The sequence below is a fragment of the Perissodus microlepis genome, chromosome 16, assembly GCF_051167445.1.
Source record: "Perissodus microlepis isolate ML-2025 ecotype Zambia chromosome 16, ASM5116744v1, whole genome shotgun sequence".
NCBI classification, from domain to species: domain Eukaryota; kingdom Metazoa; phylum Chordata; class Actinopteri; order Cichliformes; family Cichlidae; genus Perissodus; species Perissodus microlepis.
The window spans coordinates 27086832-27112357 of record NC_140476.1 but is presented as its reverse complement, the minus strand read 5'-3'; the positions used below and the strand labels follow the sequence as shown (position 1 = coordinate 27112357).

The 25526-nt window shown below is 43.3% G+C and overlaps 1 long non-coding RNA gene and 1 pseudogene across 2 annotated transcripts; both read left to right on the top strand.

The window, feature by feature from the left end:
• On the top strand, positions 1 to 25464 carry LOC146371070 (uncharacterized). The gene is made up of 3 exons (XR_014797217.1): positions 1 to 383; positions 2291 to 2386; positions 25313 to 25464. It is a non-coding gene; the product is annotated as an uncharacterized LOC146371070 (long non-coding RNA).
• LOC146371071 (zinc finger BED domain-containing protein 4-like) lies at positions 21534 to 23603 on the top strand (annotated as a pseudogene). The gene is made up of 2 exons (XR_014797215.1): positions 21534 to 22494; positions 22748 to 23603. The product of XR_014797215.1 is annotated as a zinc finger BED domain-containing protein 4-like (transcript).
• Positions 25465 to 25526: the final 62 nt, after the last annotated feature.

Here is a 25526-nt window from a genome sequence, read left to right as displayed (position 1 = left end):
TTCACCTGCAAAAATTCACCTGCAAAAGTGATGAACTTGAATGACCCAAGCCAGAGCAATCAGCACTAGATCGAGTCGAGCGGCTCTCAGCCAATTAAATTACGCTGTTTGATCACATGACACCGTTAGCCAGCAGTGTGTCTCCTAAAAGAGAGCTGTTTAAAGGTGAGTGATTAAGTTTTTCTCCTAAATAGAGATCATTACAGAACGCCTAGTTCTACTTAAAATCCCATTTATTTTTATTTTATTTTATCATCTACTCGAACTAAGGAAAACGTTTGACTAACTCAAAGACAATTTCCACGCCTCCCCTGCCTGTCTGCAGAGGCAGTTTTGAATTTAGGAGCAGCAAGATGGTAGCGGCAAACCCTGGCGATTCTCCGGTAAGTATATTGTTTTTTATCTTCAAGTTTGTCTTTTGAAACGTTAACTTTATTTAAATCCGTTGCTCACGTATAAAGTACACAGACGGGATCTTTGCTCAACTCGTCTGAGGCGTGTCTCGCTAAGCGCTACATGCTAGCATCCTGCTAACCGAGCTACCCTTTACATGCTGTGCTTTAGAAAATAGGATACTCGTTAAAAAAAAATACTCCGCAGATATTGATAGATAGACGAACACTGCAAATATAATGTTGGAAACGAGAACGGTCTTTGGTGAAGGGGTAAAATACACCATGAATAAAGCCATAGAGTGAATGGCTGCCATGGTTGCAGAACGGCCTGATTTAATGACAAGAATGGGGAAGAGTGAGGTGAAGTGAACGAAAGCCACAAAACACGGTCAGACAAGGCGGGAAAAGGGCAGTGATCTGTCCGTCAGTATGAAGTTGGTGTGTGCTTTGGTGAACAAAAACTCGAGACCAGTAGCAGGAAGATGGGAGACTCGTTTTTCACTGGAATAGTGGTGAATTAAAACATCCTATTTCCATTGACTTTACATGTAAACCTGACGCTCTATTCGCGTCCATCGCGTTCGGTGTGAACACACCGTTAGACTCCAATGCAAACCCCATATGACGGCAAAAAAACCAAAACAAAACAAAAAACTGACAACATTTTGATATAGAAAGTGTGTATGTGACAGTGTTAGCCAGGAAGGAGCCAAGGTTAGCCAGGCGCTATCTGTGTTAGCTTCTAGCTGCTAACACAGATAAACTACAAGCTCTCACAGTAGAATCTCCTATTAAAATATTAAATCAGTCACATTAATTTATCTTGATCTCTGGAATCCACCAGTAACTTATTGGTTCAACTTTCAAATACTTTATCTGCTAAGATTATAAATTATTGTTACACTTGTCACCAGAATCATGCAGCATAGCGGAGTAAAAGCTAGTTAAGTAAAAGCTTAGTCTTTATTTTTAGCATGATAATAAAACGGATAGGAAAGCAATATGTTAGAAATGGCCCAACGGTGGACTTGAATTCAGGCCCTTCCAGTAACCAATTAACATATGTGTAAGCTATCCTGGCTTTTGGCTAGTTATGTTTTGCCTGCTAATGTTGTTGCTAGCTACCAGTTTGGTAGCTTGAAAAATTATTTAATTACTTAAATTACCAGCTAACCTGATTCCACTAATGCTGGAATTAAAATTTGATCTTAAATTAGAAACTAGACTTAAGTATTCAAGAGCACGACAAATGCTACAAACTAAAGGTCTAATATATTTAAATTTACCTCAATATGTGCAAGCGAAATATTAGCCATTCGCTATGGCTCTAATACATAATATTAACTTATGTAATTGCTCAAAGCAAAGCTCCACTATAATTAACATTTCCCTTCTACATGGCGATACATGACAAGCTAGCTTTTACTTAGCTATGCAGCATGTATCTGGCATTGGTCACCCCCAAATAAACTTTCATGTCATTAGACTGATACTGGTACAAAACATGTGATGATCTCCCAGTTATTACAAGATAACGGATTCTCAGTGCATTCAGTAGTGGGGTATTGTAGTGTTTATCTCGTTATTGTTCTGAGACATATGCTGCAAGCAAACTAGAGCAACATTATCGTAGACAGGTATGAGTGTCATTTATTCAAACAATATTCTTAAGTCCTCTCTATTGCATAAAAAACCTTTTATATAGTTATGGGTGACTAACAGCCCATTTAATTTAGGGGTCATTCTTTTATTCCAGCCCCTGCTAAGTTTCTATCAGTATATTTTTTATGAGAACATTAAGCTAAGTCATGTAAAAAAGCCTTGGAATAAAGATGTCCACATCATGCGTTAGATGTTAAACATGCACTCTGTTTGGCTGGTTTCCTTATCCACAGCCTTCACCTGCTCTGCAGCTGAAATCTACCATCTGGAGCCATGTTGTTCTCCTTCCAGACAGAATCCCACTGAATACAAATAGGGGACAGCAAAAGGTCAGAACTCTTATTGAAAGTGTTGTGGTGTACAGATGATGCCATTTGATGTCACATTTTTGCAGCGTGACATTCCTGTGTTCCCACAGCTCTATCCACAGGAGATTTGCCTCTTAGACACTGCAAAGAAATTGGGAATTTGTGATTTTTCTGGGGCATTTTAGATGGTTTCCATCTAGGAGAAAACATCAGTCTGCCAAGTCTCAGTGAAGGCACAAAAGTAATTAACTTGGAAAACTTATTACAATGATAACCTACTTGTTAGTGGTTTTGCTATAAGCATTAGAATCAACAAAGCACCTTCTCCCCTTTTTCTTTTAAACTAAAATGTAACTTGATTATCATTGCATGTGCACAGAAATAAGACTACAATCCACCTTTTCTTAATGTGCTATACAGTTAGAAAAGAAACATGGACAAAGCAACCAAGGATATTTGGCCTGGAAGGCTTTAATGAATCATCCGCAGGAAGATTTTGACCTGAGATCACATTAATAACAACAGAGTTTATTTACACAAAACCTTTCAAAGCAGACTTACCAAGAGCTTAACATGCGAAAATAAATCTAAATCAGCTGGCATTAACAATAAAAGCTCAGCAAGGGAATGGGAATGAAAGGAGAAAGTAGCTGTTGCACTGATTGATCTAATTTTGTGGAAATGTTCAGTTTGGTAAACTGACATTTGGGATTTTTATGCTTTATGAAACTAAATGAGCCCACTGCAAAAAAAGAATCGCACAGCTGACACTTTCCTGTGACAAAGCAGATCAATAAAAGCGTTGTAGTGTTGCCAGTGAATTTAAGTATTTCAGCATTTACATTCATGCATCCATTTATCTATTCAGCTGTTATTTTACTTCATCATCAATTTTTAGTGCGAGTTAAGCCCAAAACTCCATTTTTCATTACATTAAAAGCATCTTATTCAGACTGCTGGTGAAGGAAGATGGGGGTAAGAAGGAATAAAAAAGGACAGACAGGAAATAAGAGGGACACATGGGGGGGTTACATTAAAAACAGAGATAGACATGTTAACATGTTTTAGAAGAAGTGAAAGGGAACACACAGAGGAAGAAGGATAAAGCAGAAAGAAAAGACATAGGGGAGATAAATTAAAAGAAGAGAGGAGAGAGGACACAAATTAATGAAAGGAAGAATAAGGACCACATCTAAAGACCAAGATAAAGAGGAAAACACAGATGACAAAAAAGCATTTATGAAAAGCAGACAGCAGGATGGAAAATGGATGAAAGACAATGATGGGAAAATTGAGAAAATCATTTTTATAAAGGAATAAAAAAGGAAAATGCAATAAACTCCTACAAATGTCACTTTCTTTCTCTGTTATAAATCCATTGAGTCAGGTGCTGTGGACTTAAGTCTGACTGAGAGCAAGGGGTGAAGTCACCGTTTTTAAATCTGGGTTCTCAAATAGTGCGTTCCTTCAGACCACCGCTGCAAGGAAAAGTGTGCGAGTGGATGTCAGAGGCTGAGTGATGGAAAATGACTCATATGGTGCCAGAATTTAACAGGTTTTTCCTTTCCGATCACACCTTGAAAACTGAAGCGAGCTTCTGTCTGAAAGTTAATCTTCTTGCAGCGATTTCCTGGTATTCAGTTACTACACTATGACACATTGTTTCTGTCTCCATATATGCGCTGGAAAGCACAAGATAAAAAGGCCACTGTTTCATTTTTTTTAACATGTAGCTTTCTCAGATTTAACTCTCCTGGATTTCCACAGTTTCGGAGTGTGTTTAAGGGAATCTTTGAGTTGAGGTCAGGACTCTGTGCAGGTCAGTCAAGTTCTTCCTTGGACCTTGCTTTGTACACTGGTGTGCAGCCATGTTTGAACAGGAAGAGGCCATCCTTAACCTAACTGTTCCCTAAAAGTTGGTAACATTACATTTTTAACCCCCCAAAAATTAAATGTTGAAAGTCATACTGGCGTCCAGGTTGGGTCATGTTTGGACGGCCAAATTATGGATCAAGTTCGGATGTCAGCACAGAAGCCCAGAATTGGTCCAACGAACCCACTACATACATGATCCGTATGTCTATCCGACGTCCAATACTTAGTGGGCATGCTTAGTGCTTGATTTTATACACCTCTGACCATGGAACACCTGAAATCAATGATTTCGATGGGTGAGTGATTAGTTTTAGTAGTAGTGTAGTGTTTATCTGTACACCACCATCTGTCATACTCATTTCTAATCTTGCCCAATCTGGTCACTCCCAATCTTCAGTTCTGCCACTTGGTCTCTTGTCTTTTTGTCAGTGCCATCATCTCCAAACCATCATAGCAGGTTTAACTTCCATTTTGTAAACCTTCACTTTCTGTCTCACTGCTGTCCTTCTGTTACAAATCACCCCTGACACTTGTCTCCAGCCTCTCCACCCTGCCTGCATCTCTCTCTTGTGCACTGTTCATTGTTTTGGATAGGTAACCCCAGGTATTTAAATTTCACTACCTCTACTCCTTTAATTTCCACTTTTGCATCTTACTCCCTCTCATTAGTGTCATAAATGTTGGACAATATTACTTCAAATGGATCCTTTAAAAATAATGGTTTGTACTCCAACCTAAGCTCTTGTTGGAGCCCCAAAGAAACATGTGGTGTCTCAGATGAACAACAGTGTTTTCTGCCTCTGCTGACACATTACTCCTATCATTTCTCTGTGAAATTCTTTTTTAATGGTGCTGCAACAGCAGCCATTAATCATTAAAGCACAAGAACAGACAGAAATGACTCTTACAGCAGCTGGATGTATAGTGTAATGAGATAAGGAGCGCATGTTGGAATATAACAAGTCCCATTGGGCTGAAGTCCATGTTGCCACAACTATCCAGTTCATTAGGGCTCTGTTCGTATCTTTTAGATGGCCTAAAGTGAATCAAAAGGCAGGAAATACTCAACGGAAATAAGAGACAAATGAGGACAAAGAAAGCAGAGGAGGAAATTGACTGTTTATTAACAGTAAGTGTTTCTCCTCACAGTCTTTCATATTTCCCAGAAATGCGTCACACATAAGGTGGCTGGCGTTACATGTGTTTTCACACCTATGGCTCATAAACCCAAGAAACAATCCATCACAAAGAGTGACAGAAAGGAATTTTTACTGGGCCAGTGTTTGGAAATAAATGTAGACCGGAAGCTTTTTATTTCACAACTGGAACGCCATATGTTCATGTCTCTTTTCTAAGCCTCAACACTAATTCAGACCTTCACCAAAGTGTGGGGGGCGCAGAGTCATGGCAGGGAGGGCGTGGTATGAAAAGGGGGGGGGGGGAAACAAACATTTTTCTTGTAAAACAAAGGGAGGCCTGGCAAAAAAAAAGTTTGGGAACCGCTGCACTAATGTAACTGAAAATTTGTCCATTTAGTACTTTATGCCAGTAATTTTATCTCAGGACACTGAAGGTCAAGAAAGCAGCCAGTTGTGCTTGCATATATAACACTCATTTATATTGAACTGATGTACTCGAAAGGGTTTGGTAAACTAGCGAATATTAATAGAATTTTATTTTGGCCCTGAGAGTTCAAATGCACAACAACATAAGAATTCGGCAGCAAATAGAAAAATGGTCCAAAAGCACAGGAAACGTGATTTGAGCTCAGTGTGTTTTGGGGGAGACAATAATATGATGGAACAGCCGTGGAAGTGACATAAAGCAAAACATGAAGGATTGCACTGAGACACACTTAAAAGAAGCAGATTTGTCTGTGCTATAAAGGAGAAAAAGATTGAAGTTGATGTGTGTTTTAATCATGTGATTCATATAATACTATAATTATATGTTTGCTATTAGCAGTCATTGTGTGTTTTGAGGGGTTTTTTTTCGCTTGAGCTTTTGCACCACTATTTCTGTTGTCTTTCATTCAACTTTGATTGAATTTTGTGCACTTTTGCATTATTTAACTTCTCGGGGCCACTGTAGCATAGACTTGAATTGTTCAGAATGTGCACCTTGAGAAAAGTAATTGAAATGACTACCAATTGGAATAAAAGTTACCAGAGGTTACATAACTGGAAGCTTGAAGTTCCACTAGCAACAAACCTTCGCCTACAAATACAACATGCAAATCTTGTTATTTATGGACAGGGCTTAAGAGTGGAAACAAACACACCAACTGCGTAATGTTGGGAAAAAATTAATTTGAATTGATGTGAATGGGACGTTGTCCAAATTCAGATCATGTATGGTTTTGCTTTATATAGGCGGTCTCAAAGCTTTCTCATTACACACCATAATTATGGACTTTTCTTTTTTTTTTTGCCTGTCCCATTTGGTTCTTTAGCCGTCACAATTGTTGTCTGAAGACCAACAAGGATACCCAATGGATTTACTTTGCCAAATGGATCATCACAGCCTTGCCGTATTGGTCCATTTGATCTACCTTTGTTGTTATTATTTATTTTATTTTATTTTCAGTTGTTACAGACGGGACAGACATGACTGAGGGATAGGAAAGGGAGAAAGAAAGATGAAGGAAAAGAAAAACAGAAGGGAAGAGGGACAGTGAGAAAGGGCACTTAAAAAGAGAAAGAAGAGGAAAAAAAATCTCCTGGATCACCTGTTGAGAGAAAAAGAAGAGAAAACAAGCAAAAAAACAGAGCAACATACTAAACACAACACCATCACGTTAATCTAGCTAAGTGTAAACAGCAGTAAATACTAAATATTGAATGTTGTTGTGTAGCAAGCAGGACCGACAGCGCACAATGTGCTTGGAAATAGCAGCCAATAAAGTTGTAGTTTATGTCTATGAACAGTGAACACCCGTGTGCACACCTGTGTGGATCAGCGCGCTTGTATTCAAACGGTTTCCCCATGTAATGGTCTGCTAGAGGATGTAGACAGCCATAGCCCTGTCCCCCAGGGCATGAAGCAGGCATGGAGGAGATCCAGCCTCCAGACATCCAGAGGCCCCAGAGTGCGAGAGCCCAAGGAGGACCACCGGAGGGGCATCGTGCCACCCTCCTGGGAAGAGCAGGAAGCCAGAGGGGGCTGCAGTGGCGTGCCCGCCGGCTCTGCCGGCAGCCAGCTGTGCCAGAGTGAACCTAGCCGCAGGCCCAGAGGCCGGAGGCCCGAGGGCCCCCTTTGCCCCGGAAGAGGCCTGACCGGGCAACAGGCACCAGGCCCCGCCAAGTAGTCACCGGGAGTGGGCTAGTACATACCTGAGCGCCCAGCCCCGGACACCAAGAACCACCAACGCACCGACCCCTGAAGGCATCAGTTACCGGCAGGGAGTGTGGTGAGGGGAGATGGGCCTGGGAGTTCCCAGAGAGGTGGAGTGTAAGTATCGACCTGACATATAAACACAGGCACACACAGACACAAACATGCATTCCCACCCTCATGCACTCATATACAAATACTCAGCACTCACCCAACGTAGGGATAGACATATATGGACACTGTACACACAATCACACTCCCCAAACAAACTCTATACCCCAGGTCCAGGTACCCTCGCCCCTGGAGGAGGAAACGGCACCTACACCCAGGAGATGTTACCCTTTCCCCCGGGGTGGAGGCAAGCAGACCGCCCCAGGCTCCGCAGCAGCAGGGAGGCCCCGCATCCCAGATCCCAATCGGACGGCCAACACCTCCTCCCAGCCCCCCCGCCCCGATGGCCAGCAGAGAACAGGGGTGTGTGAAGACCCCAAACCTCCCTCCTCTCGCTCATGTGTAGTGTTGCTGCGTGTTGTTCTAAGGTGCATTTAAAACACGGGAGAGCATGGTGCTGCTGCCAGAGAGCAGCAGGTGTTAGTACGGCCCCTCCCGAGAACCCTCAATGTCTACATGGATTTTAAAATTGAGAAGTGGGCACCGGCGCCAGAGGTAGGTTTGAATACACAGACCGTCCACTGGACGCCGTTAACATGCCCACCCTAAAGGCCCTATATGTATGTGTTATGAGAGTGTGAGTAATGCGGATGTCTAAGTTGTGGAATAAAATTGAGGCACAGGTGGCCAGAAGGGGACAGGTGGGGGGGATGCTTCTCCTGCACCCTGGTGACACACCCGCACCCCATGGCCCTACTTGTGTGGGTGGGTGTGTTGGAGCGGGAAGAGGGAGGCAGCCGGGGATGGAGAGGAAAAGAAGGGAGGAGCAAGATGCCCCGCCCTGGGGCCAGCTCCCCCACTGACCCCAGTAGGCACCCCCGTCCTTCGGCACCCACCAAGGCAAGGGAGCCCAGGCCCATCCAGATCGGGGCCTACGGCAGCAGGACCGCCCAGCCCCACAGGACCCGGGGCAGCCCACCCGACCCCACCGCAGAGGAAACTGTACCCACCCTAACATTCAATCATCTCCCAGACTGCACAAGACAGTAGACACCCAGGTTAAGTTTATTCTCCACCTCTCCTATGACTCTCCCCCACCTGCAGAGTGGACTTGTTTGTTTGTTGATGCATAAAAATTATTTTTGACACTCAGTGTTCTTGTTGTCATTTTTAATTGAGGCATTTTTAGTATCTGATCATTAGTACGGAAGTGTTTTAGGTCTGTATTTTCTGCTTCATTCACCCCTGTTCACTCAGTATGTGTTTATACACCACTTTGCATTTTATCAAGAGTTATTATTAATCTGTGGCTCTCTTCTTTTGTCCTGTCTCCCTGCCATCACCCCCAACCAGTTGGGCAGACAGCTGTCCCTCTCTGAGCTTGGTTCTGTCCGTTCCTGTTAAAATGGAGTTTTTCCTTCACACTGTTGCCAAATGCTTGCTCATGGGATATCATCTGATTGTTGGGGTTTTATCTGTATTAGTTTAGGAGCACCTTGAGATGACTGTTTTATAAACAAATAAATCCTGCCCTGGGAAAAAGATCATGGTAGTCTAAACATCCTCAGCCCCCCACCCCCACCCCCCTTTTTGGATGTCCCCCTAATGCCATAACCCCAGGACTGCTTTTAATAAATGAATCACAACAGTGGCTTTGGTAACATGTCATTTATTGATTCGCTGGGAATGATAACATGCTGACTAGACAAGCCTGCCTCTCAGATGTTAGAATTAGCAAAAAGTAAATACTGCACTTAAACACAATTTTGAAGGCATAGTACATGCTGCATTGTTTTAATACATTTTATTAACCTGTCCTGTCCAACAGTTGTAACAAGCGGAATTATGGTGTGAATGTTTTAATTTTGCCGAACATATTTGCTTTCACAAAAGGAGCACTGTAGACTCTCTGTAGACTCCTTTTGTTAATGTTTTTGTTTTATTTATTTACTTTATTTTATTATTCATATTATTGTTTTAATATGGCTACGCCTCTTTGTTTTGTTTAATAGGCTGAGTACGTGTGAGAAAATTATGGAGAAGTAAGTCTGTGTGCAGATGTTTTGAGTCTGCTGTAGAAAGACACTTTCTGCCTGCAAATCATTTAACCAATTAGTAATTTTAAACCGCTTTTCCCTGGAACCAACTCCATGTACATTCCATGTGTCCAGTCCTTGTACGGCTGTGTATGTATTGGTGTGTGTGTGTGTGTCTGTGCCGTATGTTGTATGTGTATATGTGGTAAATTGCATCATTGAAGGCAAAGCAGACATTGTGAGTACAGAAAGAGAAGAGAAAAGACAAGAGATATAAAATGGTGCAGTCACCAAAAAAACATTCCAGAAATGGTTATGGTGGTTAAAAATAACAAGAAAAAAACCAAAATGGCCTATACTGATCAGAATGGCATTAATTCTTCTATGTAGAGATTTCTCTAAGTGGGAAAGAAGAGTGAAAAAAGAATCAGAAAAAAGTTTTCCTTGAATGAACTTTTTCAGATCAGGAACAAGACCTTGCGTCATTCCAGGATCTCCTTGGGAAACTGGTCGTTCATGAAGTGAACAAATTTGGCCTCTATCAGTCTGGGTCTGCGTGCATCTGGACATTTGCCTCCCAGGGAGTGAGTATGATGAAAAGATACAGCTTTAACTACGTCCTCCTGGAGTTTTAGGTGGGTTTGGATGAATTCTCTCTCCGTTGTTTCTGGATTTTCTTCGGGCTTCTGTAGTATTCCTGAAAACACCAAGTTGTCCCTCATGATGCAAGCCTGGAGCTCAATGACAGTTTCTTTGATTTTTTTTTTGTTTTCTTCCTAGAGTCAGGTCATTCCCTTGGTAAGGGATTTCACCTACTCTTTGAGGGGGTTTTGTCAGCACTTGCTGCTGGCTGAACTCTACGTGCTCGCACAGCACCTGAAAATCTTTATGCAGGTTTCCACGAGGGCCAGGTTTGCATTAAAACTAGACAGTTTTTTATCTAGGGATGCCAAAATGTCCACCCTGTCGCTGTTTTCAGGAGAAGCAGTCACCAGTGAGTCTTCAGGGTGGCTTTGTTTCGAGGACAGGGTTCCTTTGCTGCTGGAGAGAGTCGGTGCGTTGTTACTGGGTTTTCCCATAACAACACGCTTGAAACACCCGTCAATACTGTTGCAAACTGTACGGTCGTATAATTCCCATTGTTGTAACCTTAAAAGGTGTCAAGGAATAAACTGGCAGAAAAAAATGAGTGGCTGAAAATGTTTTAACTGGCACACAATGTTCACTACTGCTGATATTCTCACCTGTGTCTCACGGTGCTACAGCAAAGCCTTTTAATGCAGACTCTCATGCACTCATGATTCCCAGATTTCACTTAACTCATCACTGTATGCTGTAGTTTGAAAGAGGAGATCCTAATGGATTATTTCTTGGTGACAGGGCGTATGCTCAAAGAAATGTTTTGTTTACGCCATACTTGAACCCCATTACACCTGAGCAAAGGTGCTACAACCAAGCTCATTTGCACACTTGGGGTCTAGTGGAGCGCATGTTTGGTGTTTGGAAGAGTCGTTTTCAGTGCCTTCGGAATACACTTGGATTCATGCCAAGAAGATGCTGCATTGTCATTATTGCAAAAGCTGTTCTTCATAACTACCTGAAACAGCATGGATGCCCAGAACCTCCAATACTAGAAGAAGACAATCTAGCTGTACCTTCAATTCCAACAAACCACAGACAAGGCCTTTAACAATTTTTGACATTTCATTGTTCCGCTAGAATTCACATATCATGGCCAAATTACTCCAATCTAAAGTGTATTTGTGTCTCGTATATTAAAGAGTCATACAATATGATATAATGAACTTTTTTAAAAAATTCACCTCCTTCATCTTCACTTCTAGTTCTACTGGAAGTATCTTCATTTTCATTTCATGCTCCTCCTTTAAATACTTCAACTTGTGTTCATGAAATTCAGTAGCCAGCTTTTCATGGATTGTGAGTCTTCTGTTCCAGTGCTGGCAGACACTGGCGATAGTTTGATCGGAACGCATTTCCGAGGGGCCTGACGGTGGAGAGATAGTCTCAATATGCTAGAGAATGTACAGTTACTGTGTAACCTTGGTTATCTTAGTGAGAGACTATCTCTCCACACCGTTACATATTCCATATGTACGGGGTAACTCTGTAAGACACCCCGCGAGGAGACAGTGCAACCGAACCGCCGAGAGTGAAGGTGCCAATGAACCATTGACAAAGTACACATAAGCAGACCACCCCGGTCAGGGCTTCGCCAGACGCGAAGGCCAAGCCAGAGGCTGGAGGCAGCAGTCTGCAGACGCCAGACTGGCCCGAACCGGTCGTGCAGGATGCAGGACCGCAAGTGATTGGCCGCTCAAGTTTAGCCCGGGAACCGTGAGGCAGACCGCCAGGGAGTGCAGCACACCGAGCAGCCAAGTAGTATCCCGCTGGTCGCATAGCCTACGACATGCGGGCAATGCCAGACAGAGAGTCGGCGCTACAGGCTGGAGAACTCTCACTCACCACAGCGAGGTCCGACTGTCGTGTAAGCCGGCGAAGCGGGCAGCACGCCATGCAAGCACAGCCTACAGTAGCAGGTCAAGCTAGGGATGAGACCTGTCCATCCACAGAGCCGAAGCCAGCAGCCTGGGGCTGGCAGCCTGTCCTGCTAAAGTGGAGGGCTGAGCAAGGCGACGACCCGAAGGTCCACCCCCAGTCATAAAGTCCCAGCTTACTGAGCGGGCCTGTGCCGGCCGTGTAAGCCCGTGACACACAGGCAACGCACCAGACAGGGAACCAGCGTTGCTCTCACTCACTGGCTGAAGAGTCAGACACAGCGAGGTCTGACAAGCGTGTAAACCCGGAGCACGCAGTTAGCACGCTAGAAAGCACGGGCGGTCGGCTAGGATGAGCCCGTGTGCACACTGTCCAAAGGATCTCCAACTGGAACCTGGGGTGCCCGGGGCCCGAACCTGGAATCCCAGGGCCACAGTGAGGTGAGGAAGCGTAGCTCACGGAGCCACTGAGTGGGAACCCTACTGGCTACGCAACCCTGCAAGAAGCGAGCAACACCAGACGGGGAGCCAGTGCTGCGGGCTGGAGAACACTCACTCGCTGGCTGACACATCAGACACAGCGAGGTCCGACTGACGCATTAGCCGGCGAACCGCAGGCAATACACCAGGGGAACACAGCCCGCAGCAGCAGTACAGCTGCGAAGACGAAGGGCCGAGGCAGGGACGTAACCTGAAAGGTCCATCCCCACAGCCGCGAAGCTGCCCAGCCGTCGGCAGATGGGGGGGACTGGTGGTCTAGGCCGCTGAAGGCCAAGCGGGGACTTAACCTGAAGGTCTGCCCCAGGGCCGAGTGGTCGCTAGCGCTGTCCGCAGACAGGGGAGCAGCAAGAGTGAACTCGAGAATGAGACACTCGTGCACAGCGCGGCAGGCTGGAGAACACTCACTCGCCGGCTGAAGAATCAGACACAGCGAGGTCTACCTGGTGCGTAAACCGGCAAATGCGGGCAATACGCCAGATGAAGACAGCCTGGAGCTGCAGCAGCTGATATGCCAGAGAGAACCCCGCTAAAATAGGCTGGAGAACGCTCACTCGTCGCAGCGAGGTCCAACTGGTGCATAAGCCGGCGAAATGCGGGCAACACGCCATGGGAAGACAGCCTGGAGCTGCAGTGCAGCCAAGGACATGACTCGCTGGGGTCAGCTCACTGAGCCGGACCAGCTGGCCACGTAACCCGCAACATTTGGGCAATCTGCCTGACAGAGAGTGAGTGCCACAGGCTGGAGAACTGTCAACTGCTGGCCCAGGCGCCTGATGCAGCGAGGCCCGACTGGCGTATAAACCGGCAAAGCAGCCTGAAGGCAATATTCAATTCAATTTTATTTATATAGCGCCAAATCACAATAACAGTCACCTCAAGGCGCTTTATATTGTACAGTAGATCGTACAATAATAGATACAGTGAAAAACCCAACAATCATATGACCCCTTGTGAGCAAGCACTTGGGCGACAGTGAGAAGGAAAAACTCCCTTTTAACAGGAAGAAACCTCTGGCAGAACCAGGCTCAGGGAGGGACGGCCGTCTGCTGCGACCGGTTTGGGTGAGAGAAGGAAAACAGGATAAATATGTCAGGGGAACACAGCCTGCAGCAGTGCTGGCCACTAGGCCCAACTCAAAGGATGTCAGGAAGGAGGAGGGCGGCTGGAGGACAGCTGAACCTAGGCTCCGAGTCCTCCCCGCCTCACCTGAACACGGCTGTCTCCACACGCCTGCATAGGCCCCTCAACATAGCGAGGTGGCCGCAGGGTAGACAGGCAGGTAACCTTGGTTGTCTGACCGGAGCCAAGCCACTCCAGTGGCAGCCAGAGGTGATGGATGCTTCTTCAACACGGGCTATCGGGGAGGGGCCAAAGGCAACTACTACCGCCATGCATGGCAGCAACCATCTGCGGGCAGGGGACCACAAATGCTGGGAGGCAGGGCACTCAACTGCCTGCCACCAGACCAATCAGGCAGCAGCAGCACCTGTGTAGGCTGCCATACTTCTGCTACCAAGCAAGGGGGCGGGGCCACACGCTAACCCGGAAGTGCTAACAGGTAGCCGGCACTAGCCGCAACCTAAATTCCCCTTTCACTGTTTATTTTCGTCTGCATCACAGTACTGACAGGTGAAAGCGTATGCTTGGAACTCTGACACCTTTCCCCAATGTAGCCAAGCTACAAGTGGAGCCCTGCTGGCTGCGTTAACCCGAGCTGTGGGCAAACACCAGACAGGCTAAAAGACTGGAGAATGCTCACTCGCCGGCCGTAGCACAGCGAGGTCCCCGTGGTGTGAAGCCTGCGAAGCGGGCAAGACGCCGAGGGAACACAGCCTGATAGCCACACACACAGACGCTAGCTCGATCGGCGAAGGAACCGGGCTACGGGAGACCAATGAGGGAAAGCTAAGGGGAACCAAGCTAAAGGGAACCGGGGCTGAGGGAAACCAGCCAATGGAGACCAAGCTAAGGGAAATGACAGGGGAGAGGCTAGCCCCCAGGGAGGCTGCCGAAACAGGCTCCTGACAGACAGACGCGACACACACACAGCACTCTCAAGGTAAGCGCACGCACAAAACAAGTGGAGATCAAACACAGTGTCACGTCTGCACAGCTGTTTTATACGTGAGCTGTGGGGCGTAGCCGGAGTGTCTTAAAGAAGTATCCACGCGCCACGACCAAGGGGGGTCGTATCCCGTACATATGGAATATGTAACGGTGTGGAGAGATAGTCTCTCACTAAGAGAACCAAGGTTACATAGTAACCGTATGTTCTGAGTTCCAACTCCCCACACACACACACACACACACACACACAACAGTTTATATGATCGAATTAACACATTAAATGAAACAGTTGCTGATGACAAACAATAGTCTGAAATGAGAGAACGACTAAATCAATGCACCTAACATACTCAATTCAGCTATGTGTGATCCCTCGTCTGAACTGTCTAGAATAGGATAGAATAGAATAATCCTTTAATTGTCCCACAAGGGGAAATTTAGCCGGTCATCATCTGGTATGTTCCCCAAATGTTGTTATATTTAATTTTTATATTCTTCCACAAAACCTGTATAACATAAATGTATTGAGAACCCATCAACATCACATAACAATAATAGAAAAAGGGCTGCTAAAAAGGTTGCATAAAGTTAACAGTTCTTACATGAAGTTGGTGAAATGTCCTTGGTGATCGTGGCTCAAGAGTTGGGAGTTCGCCTTCTAATCGGAAGGTTGCCGGTTCGAGCCCCGGCTTGGACAGTCTCGGTCGTTGTGTCCTTGGGCAAGACACTTGACCCGTTGCCTACTGGTGGTAGTTAGAGGGCCCGGTGGCGCCAGTGTTCGGCAGCCTTGCCTCTGTCAGTGTGCCCCAGGGTGGCTGTGGCTACAATGTAGCTTACCATCACCAGTGTATGAATGTGTGTGTGAATGGGTGAATGACTGAATGTGTAAAGCGCTTTGGAGTCCTTAGGGACTAGTAAAGCGCTATACAAATACAGGCCATTTTTATTTACCATTTGTAGAAGTTTGCTCATTTGCATTGAACTCATTACAGATGGATTGCCATGCAGTCTTTTAATTTATTTTCCACACTTTCCATTGTTTTTATCCACTGGTGACAGTTTTAGGGGCCATATTACATTCTTTTTTTTCTTTCTTCGTGTAATCACAGTGCACATCTTTTTAATGTAACATCTACAAAAAAGAAAAAATTAGTATTTAAATTCACCTGTTGTCTGCAGCAATTTTGACAGCCAAGGAATTGAAGTCTTAAAGATGCAACCTGACATTTAAAAGTTTAAATATATGTAGTTAAAAGAAAAAGGTTAGTTGTAGTGAGATCTTCTGATTTATTAGTTTTACTAAATTGATTACTTACAAAATGTAATATGACCTTAATCAGTCACAGTTATAGACAAAACAAATTCAGCTGTGACTGATGTTTAAACCATTGATTTTAATCACTGAAAGCACGACTATTTGTTTATCGTTAACTCTGAATTAGATGGAACCACTACTATACATTTTTTTTAAATCATTTTGATAAAGAAATAAATCATTGGCATGGATCTAAAAATCGTGTTCAGTAAATCTTTTTTTCAAGTAATGCAAGTTGGAGCTATAAAGTCAGCGGTTTTTGAGTGGTTTTGAAGTCTCATTGATTTGGCTTTGACAGAGAGTGTATGTACTTGTTGTGTAAAGGGGCCAGATCCTGCAGGAATTATTTATATCCTCATATATATTCATGTTCTACCTCAAAGCATATTGGCTAATGTGAGATCAAACAGCTCAAATTCCAGTCTCTGTGTGTGCTGCTTTTAAATTTCTAATACTCAACTGGCATCTATTGAAAAACAGCAGCATGAGTGAAATGCACAACGTAGCCTAATTAAGGTCACCGTTAAAATCATAAAAAACTTAGATGAAGGTAAATGATGGAGGTAAATAATGATCACATTTCAGACTTGGAAGAAAAAGCACAAGTACAGTCCTGCAATGTTCTGCTAGTACAGTGGTTCCCAAAGTGGGGGGCAGAGCCATTGCGGGGGAGGGGTTTGAATTTAAAAAAAAAGAATACTTGGAGACCACTACCATAATGGACAGGTTTTTGACGGGGCTCCCACAAAAACGCAAAGCAGAGGTTGGAGCATCACCAAATATGCTTCCAAACCAACTTCCTTCCAAGCCAAAGTTAGAAAATATGATGAGGCATATCTTGCCTTTGACTTCACCTGCACACTGGCGGTTCCAGGGTAGGTATCCCCGACAGAATTTGTTTCCCCTTTCAGGAGCACGCGCTGGGCTGTCCAAATCAGGGACAAACAAACAGTATCCCACAGTTGTTTGCTTTTAAACCCATTTTAAACAGAAAGGCATTTTTTGAAAAATGTATTGATAGCAGTGTTGAATATTCTTACACAGTAAAAAAACAAAAAAAACAAAGCAAAACAAAAAAAACCCCAACTATACATAAAATAATTACACCATAAAGGTGGTTTGTTTAGTGCAGGGGTCACCAACACGGTGCCCGCGGGCACCAGGTCGCCCGCAAGGACCACATGAGTCGCCCGCGGGCCTGTTCTAAAAATATCTCTCCATAACAACTTACCAGTAAGCTGCATCTATTTTTATTTTTTCTTGCTATTTTTTTTAAATCACAATTGCATTGGTGTTAATTTGTTAGAGATAATATATAAAAAAAAAAGTTTATTATTAAATATTAGATCAGCGCTAGCTGGTCTCCACAGAAACGGTTGCCGTGAAGACCAGCAAAGGTGAGGAGATGAGGAAAACATGGCGGGAAAAAAGGAAGAAAACATATAATTTTCACAGTGAATGGGAGGAAGAGTTTTTTTTTTTTTTACCACTGTGAAAGATTCATGTGTGTGTCTCATTTGCGGGGCAACTGTGGCAACGGCAAAGCGGCACAACGTGGAGAGACATTTCCGAACGTGTCACACAAGCTACCATGCTAACTACCCAAAGGGCAGCACACTGCGAGTGGAAAAGGCCCGCGAGTTAAAGGCAGATTTAAGCAAACAGCAGTCTTTTTTCACGAGACCGGTGAAAAACTCCCAAAAAGCAACCGAAGCCTCATTTAGAGCTACACATTTCATGATTAAGAAAAAGAAGGCATTTTTAGACGGGGAGGTTTTCAAAGAAGCAATGATGATAATTGCAAAAACTGTGCTTAAAGACGAGAAATATGGAAACGATGTAATCTGCACTCTCTCCAATGTCCAGCTGGGGGCAACTACAATTGTTAGAAGAGTGTCGGCTATGTCCGGGAACTTGGCCGATCAGTTGGATCAGGATGTGGCAAAGTGCAGTTGGTTTAGCATCCAGTGTGACGAGTCTGTGGACAGCAGCAGTACAGCACAACTGATGGTCTTTATCCGGATGGTATTTGATGGTTTCTCCACAAAAGAAGAACTTCTGACACTACTGCCGCTAAAGACAACTACGAAGGGAGTTGACATCTATAACGCGGTGAAGGAGTTTTTCGCGAAGAAAAAGGTACCGTTGGAAAAGCTGGTATCAGTGACTACCGACGGGGCTCCTGCTATGATCGGCCGACATACGGGATTCATCGCTCACTGTAAAGGTGACACAGAGTTCCCAAACTTCATGCATTACCACTGCATCATTCACCAGCAGGCGTTATGCGCAAAGGTGATCGGCTTCGAGCACGTCGTGACTCCCGTCGTTAAGATCATAAACAGCATCCGCTCCAGAGCTAAACAGCACAGAACATTCAAGGTGTTATTGGAGGAGCTGTCAGCTGAATATGGTGACCTGCTACTACATACGGAAATCCGATGGCTCAGCAGGGGACGGATTTTGCTTCATTTTTTGTCACTTTTGGGTGAAATCAAGGAGTTCATGCAATCCAAAGGGGAAGACACATCTCTGCTGGAGGACACTGAGTGGACACTTGACCTTGCGTTTTTAACAGACATTACTGGGAAACTGAACCATTTGAACTGTGAGCTGCAAGGCAAAGGTAAGACTGTTGCTGACATGATAAGTGCTTTAAATGGATTTAAAGCCCAGATGAACATTTTCTCTGTGCATTTACAGAGAAAAAAGGTGCTGCACTTTCCCTCTGTGCAGATGGTGCTGAAAGACAATGCGTCTGCATCTGAGACTTTTGACAAAGTTGCAGAAAAGTACACTCAAGTCATAAACCGACTTGGTCAAGAGTTTGAGAACAGGTTTTGTGACCTTGATCAGCTTGAGCCATGTGTCTCATTTGTTTCCAATCCTTTCATGAATGTGGACACAACATGCATTGCTGAGCAACTAAGTTCAATGTTCAGCTTGGATGCTGGACAGGTGGAAATCGAAATTGTAACATTGCAAAACGACGTCCACCTCAAAGCCTATCAGGGTGCACCAAACTGTTGGTGCCTTGTTGACACAGAAAAGTACAGTGGTGTATGCACAGCAGCTATGAAGGTTGCCAGCCTATTTGGTTCAACCTGTCTTTGTGAATCAGCCTTTTCTGGCATGAACTTCATCAAGAACAAACACAGAACACGCCTCTCTGATGCACATCTGCAAGACTCACTCAGAGTTGCAGTGTCAAGTTATACCCCAGATTACAACACACTGGTGAACAGCATGCAATGCCAGGTTTCCCACTAACAGACAAAGAAAGCCATATTAGATGTTCTCAGTGGCAACATTACAGTGTCATGTCAAAGTTGAATTTAATTATTGAAAAACAAATGTGTTTGTTAAGTGTAACATGTGACAATTTGCTTTAAAATGCTGCCAATTTGGTGAAAAGTTCTGTAAAATTTGAAAGTTGATTTTTTTTTTTTGTATGTTACATACATACAAAAATAATGTATGTAACAGTGCATGATTTGTTAAAATTTGTTAGTGGTAAGCGAAAATGTTGTAGAAGTGATCACTTCAAAATGTAAATACTTGCAGAGATTTATAGAAATAAAGCGTTGCATATTGATATTTATCTGTTTCCTACCTTGTTTCCTATTTGCATTCTTTATAATTATGGTGAAAAATAATTAACATAATTAGTGTCTTTACATAGATAAATATCATTAATTATTAATGATAACACATAATTAAGTTAAATTGAGGAAATTTGTTATTTGAGAAGTGTGTGTCAAACTGGTAGCCCTTCACATTAATCCGTACCCAAGAAGTAGCTCTCACTTTCAAAAAGGTTGGTGACCCCTGGTTTAGTGGTTTATCTTATTGCAACCTGTAATTTATTGCAGTTTACTAAATTTGTTTAATTGTTTACAAACAGTTTGAGGTGTGAAGTAAACTGCAATGCAGTTTGAAAACAAGATTTTCTTGTAAAACAAAGGGGGGCCTAGCAAAATCAAGTTTGGGAACCACTGTGCTAGTATAGGAATTTCCTGCTAATTTGATGTAGGGACTTAAACATTGAAACATTGCCTTTTTTTAAGACTTTATATGTGAGTGCTTTATGGTAACTGGTATTTTAAGTTTAAATATTTGGCACCTTTGAATCTTCTAGTCGAGTTGTCGTCCACATGTTTTTGATTACTACTACCTACTGTATCTGCTCCAAATCGGGTTTTTGAGGGGCTAAACATTTTCAAAAACTCAGGAAATTTTGCACAACCATCAGGTCTGGTTTATTTGTATGTTATTAATCTCAGACATGGAAATTTGAAAAATGGCTCTATAGTGCCACCTACAACATCTTTAATGAAGTACTACAAATACATATTTTGAGCTACATTAATGAAATTTGGTACAAATGTGTAACAGAACAAGATGTATGTCTTGATGCATGCTCAATCATCCAGGTAAGGAAATCCCAAAAAGCTGTTTCTGTTCATCTGGGCGTAGAGTTTTCAGTGGTTTTCAGTAGATCTTTATGTGTTTTCTCCTGTTGTTGATTCTGCTCCTACAGTTCAGTTTCTGCACTGTAAGCTTTTACGGCTGAGCATTTTTCCTCACCACTTCTTGGATCCCACTCTGCATCTCTGAGGATGCTTTTCTAGTTCTTTTTTTTCTTTGACTTCATTATAAAATACTTGCAGTTCTGTGTTTTTCCTCTCAAATGCTTGGAGAGTAAGTTTTATCTCTTTCAGCATTTTTTCCTGTTGTTCTTTCTCTTTAAGCGTCTCTGTATTTCTTTCAAGAGCATCATCAAACATAACTTTAAGTGTCTTTTCTCCACGTCTTTGAGCTTGGACTGCATGTCTCTGTGAATTGTCTTTGGATGTTCCTGCTCTTGAAGCATTTCTGCATTTATTTCTATTGATACACCAAACATTGCTTTCAAGCCTTCATTATTTTTCTAGATGTCTTGAAGCTTGCTCTGCAGTTCTGTCTGTTTAGTGTCCTGTTGTTCCTTCTCTTGAAGCAGTTCTTTATTTCTTCCCAGCACTTCATCGAGCTTTACTTGGAGCTGCTGATCTTTTGTCTCCATGTCTTAGACTTGCACTATGTTTCTTCATTTTTTGTTCTTGTTTCTTTAAACTAGCGGTTCATTTTTCTTAACTGAGCTCTGTTTTCTGTCTTTTCTGTCATCCACTTTATAATTTTTTCCAGTGCTTTATCAAACATTAATTGTACTAACTCATTTATGATTTGCAGGTTGGGCTGGTATTTCATATTTTAATTGGTCGGTCCTGTCTCTCCACAGTAGCTTGGGCATGTGCACTACCTGCTGCTCACTAATGGCAGGTCTGTGGGAGATCTATTATTTTGCTGGCTATCCTCATAACTTTGTGCTATCTTTGGTCCTCACATTTCCAAACCAAGCAATTATGAAAAATGTTAAAATCAATTCAACAAAACACTTAGAGTCATCATTTGTGCAATTTTAGGTGTATACTGATTTAGAATGATCAAAATAAAGTAGGGATGCACCGATACCGGTATCTGGTATCGGCCTCGATACCACATTTTCTAAAGTACTCGTACTCGTTAAAAGTCCCCCGATACCGGGGACCGATACCACGGTCTGAGACCTGTCTATGTTTGAGCGGCATGTAAGGGGTTAATCACAGGCGCCGAGTGCCCGCCCCCAGGCCCCGGCTGCAGCTCGGAGCTGGGAGAAGGCGAGGCGAGACAAGTCAGCCGTGTGGAACTATTTCAAAGTGAACGAAGAGGCGAACTGCAAATTGTGCTCAGCGAAATTGTCCAGAGGAGGCTCAAAAGGTAGCGCATTTAACACAAGTAATTTAATCAAGCACCTAAAATCCCAACACGACAACGAGTACAAAGAGTTTACCCATGCTTATTAGCACAGAGGAGCATAGCTAATGCTATAGCAGTGGGACGGAAAATAGTTGGGCATTTTAAACATTCCGCCTTAGCCTACTCCCGCCTCGAGGACATTCAGGGACAGCTCAACCAGCCAATAAAGAGACTGCAGCAGGACGTACAGACGCGCTGGAACAGCACGTATTACATGCTCCAGTCCCTCATTGAGCAAAAGCGAGTGCTGGGGGTGTATGTGTCCGAGCATGAACTCCCTGACTATCTCACCGCTCACCAATGGGCTCTTATGGAGACGACTGTTGCCATCCTCGCCCCCTTTGAGGAACTAACTAAAAAAGTGAGCAGCTCTGATGTCATCCCAGCTATGACTGTGCTAGTGAGACTTCTAAACAGAGAAACAGACAAGGACCACGGCGTCAAGACAATGAAAGCAACCTTACTGGCAGCTGTCAAGAAGCGCTTCAGTGACGTCGAGACCAACCCACAGTACTTCATCTCCACCATACTCGACCCAAGGTAAAGTCTGTGTGCTATAGGTATTCAATGAGTATAGCTACAGTACTAAATGTAAGATTATTTTACATCTGAAATATTATATATTTGTAACTAAAATACACAAATACAAATGTATGCAATATATATAATATGAAATACATTTCCCTTATTACTACCAGAAAGTCAAATGGCTGGCATTTGTCACAGTGGTTTAGGGGAAACTAAAATCAGTCCTATTTTTACACATATTAATACATTTATGAATTTTGTGCAGGTATAAAGATCGCTTCTTCTCCAACAACACTGCTCCAGAGGCCAAGCTGCACCTGAAGCAGGAGCTGCAGATGATGTCCAGAGCTGAGGCAGAGGGGAGTCGGGCAGAAGCTGCAGAACCTCCTGCTAAACTGTTCCTCAAGGCCCAGGCCAGCACTAGCAGCAGTCTGGACACTGTATTTGACGAAATCGCTAAGGAGCAGCCCCAGGCAGCACAGCCGCTGCCATTGAGCTCAACACATACCTCGGAGAGGCCCCAAGCCCTCATGAAGACAGTCCTCTGAAGTACAAACTCGGGATCTCGAAAAACGTTTGTGAGATCTCGCAAAAGTTCATCGTAATTTTTTTTTCTCCCATGTCCCTTGCGGGGCTCCATAGAGCCTTGTGAGATCTCGCAAAAGTTGAATTCCAACAATGGCGGCAGCTACTTAGTTGTAATATTACTCTTTCTGGGTCACAAAATAAACTTTTAAGATATTTTGAGGCGTGAATGTAGTTGTGTAAACGTCAGATATCTGCTCGGTTTACAAGACATCACATATTTGCAAAAGTGCTCCAACGTTTTCGGAGATCTGACACCCACCATCTCGAAGCTAACAGGAGGTCGAGACCTACTACAGCCGGGAGGAACACCACTTTCCCGGCACATCGTGCCTCGACCTCCCAGTCGGCTTCGAGCTGGCAGCCTCCGAAGAATGCGGCTAAAACTTTTGCGAGATCCCGAGTTTGTTTTGCGAGATCTCGCAAAAGTCCGTCTTAATTTTTTTTTTTTTCTCCCATGTCCCTTGTGGGGCTCTGTAGGGCTCCGTAGTAATCAGCTCAAATGAGTTTTAGTGGATCATTCTCAGCTGCTCACACCACACGACACCACGCTGATTAATTGTTAGTGTGTCTGCACAGATTGGCACAGACACATTGGATCCTGTTGGGTTTTGTGAGGATTAGCTGCATTTTCTTCATTTAATCCTCAGCATGTGTCATGTATAAATATGTAGGCAACATGTTCGACTAAATGATAGTTTCAGGTTATTCTGGCCTCGTTGTGAATTTTGTTTCCTCATTTATATATTTCTCCAAAAAAGGTAGAAATGAAAAACAAAACAAAACAGAATCATTTCACCAAAATACACAAATGACATACTTAGTAATTATGACTCTCGTCAAATTTTAAAGGGTTGAAGTGAGTCACAGTGATGTGCTTTCAGAAAAGACTTTTCCGATGTTTTGCTTTTTTGCATTCTCCTTTTTTAATTTGTTTTAAACGAAGTGTTCCTGATGGGTTTTGGATAGGTTTGTTTTTGTGCTTCGGCGAATGTGCAATAATGTTAAAACAGAAAATATAGTTTACTGAGAAAAAGAAAAAGATTACAGAGAAAAGAAGTCATCACAGTATAGGAGGAGACTGGCCCATCCACCTCATCCTCTTCTCTATGCAGACTTTTCATTTTTCATTATTTGCACCACATAGAAAAGATAAAGACTGAAACCACGTGAGATCGTTTGAGCATAACGCTGGCCTTTCACTGAAACAGTTCATGCCACTTTTTCCGCTCTATCCTTCCTCCCCGAACTTCTAATCCCAACCAGTATAAAGGGAAACAATTTTTTTTTATTTGTTTATCAAGAGATTATACAAACTTATATACATTGTATTGTATGCATCTTACATGACATATTTTCTCAAACATTTCTTTCCCAATCATTTTAACTTTTTCTTGTTAAACAAAAGACAAATTAAAATACAAGAAACATCATACCGCACACAAGAACAGAAAATTAAGAAAAAAAGAAGAAAAAAATGTGAGTAAATTAGAAAAAATGTTAAATAAATAAATAAAATAAAGTAAAATAAGAAAAAAAATAAAAAAAACAAAAATTAAAATTAAACAATAAATAAAAAAATAATAAAAGAATAGAAGGGGGGGGGGGGGTGCTTAAATCCTATGCCTACCTTAAAAAAGAGTAAATTTCAAATTCTTTTCAATCTAGTCACAGGGTGGGTAAATTGCATTGTTCTAAATACTAAGGAAAAGATTTGAGATATTCCACAAAGGGTGTCCACTTGTGGATAAATTTTGCAGAACTACCTTTCACTGAGTGAGATCTTCTCCACCCTCAATAATGTCCGGACTGTCACGGACGCGGTTCCGGGGACTCGGGGTCCGTGAGCAGTGTGGAGTACAATTATTATTATTATTATTATTATTATTATTATTATTATTATTTGATGTGTCTTTTTCTCTGTGCTACTATTCTATCCACATTTGTATGTAGGCAGGTGTGTGTGTATGTGTGTGCAGCTGTTCTCTGTGAGCCAAGTTACAGGCACCTTCAGGCCTGGTGGGTGTGGCCCTGCTGGAGGACTGGCCACACCTGAAGGCCCTACCACACACCTGTTGCTGATCAGGGCTTGTCAGGGGAGCTATTTAAGAGACTGATGGAGCTCTCACCGATGTGGGATCACTGAGTTAAACGCCAAGTCATTGTGTCTCAGTATATGGTAGTGCGGGTCGTGTATGCCCGTGGGGGTCAGTGTTTGACGGCTGCTTCTGTTGTTTTCCTGCAGGAGGAACGTGGAGAAGAAGGACAGCACGCATGGGGTGTGCAGAAACACGACAGCGGAGAGCACGAGCACGGACGTCGGAGTGGGACACACACACGGGAGTCAAGGGAGCAACGGGGATTAATTGTGCATCTGTTATTAACCACATTGTAAATAAACGCACTGCTTGTATTCAGAGCTCTGCGCCTGGGTCCTCCTTTTCCTCACATCCCCACGG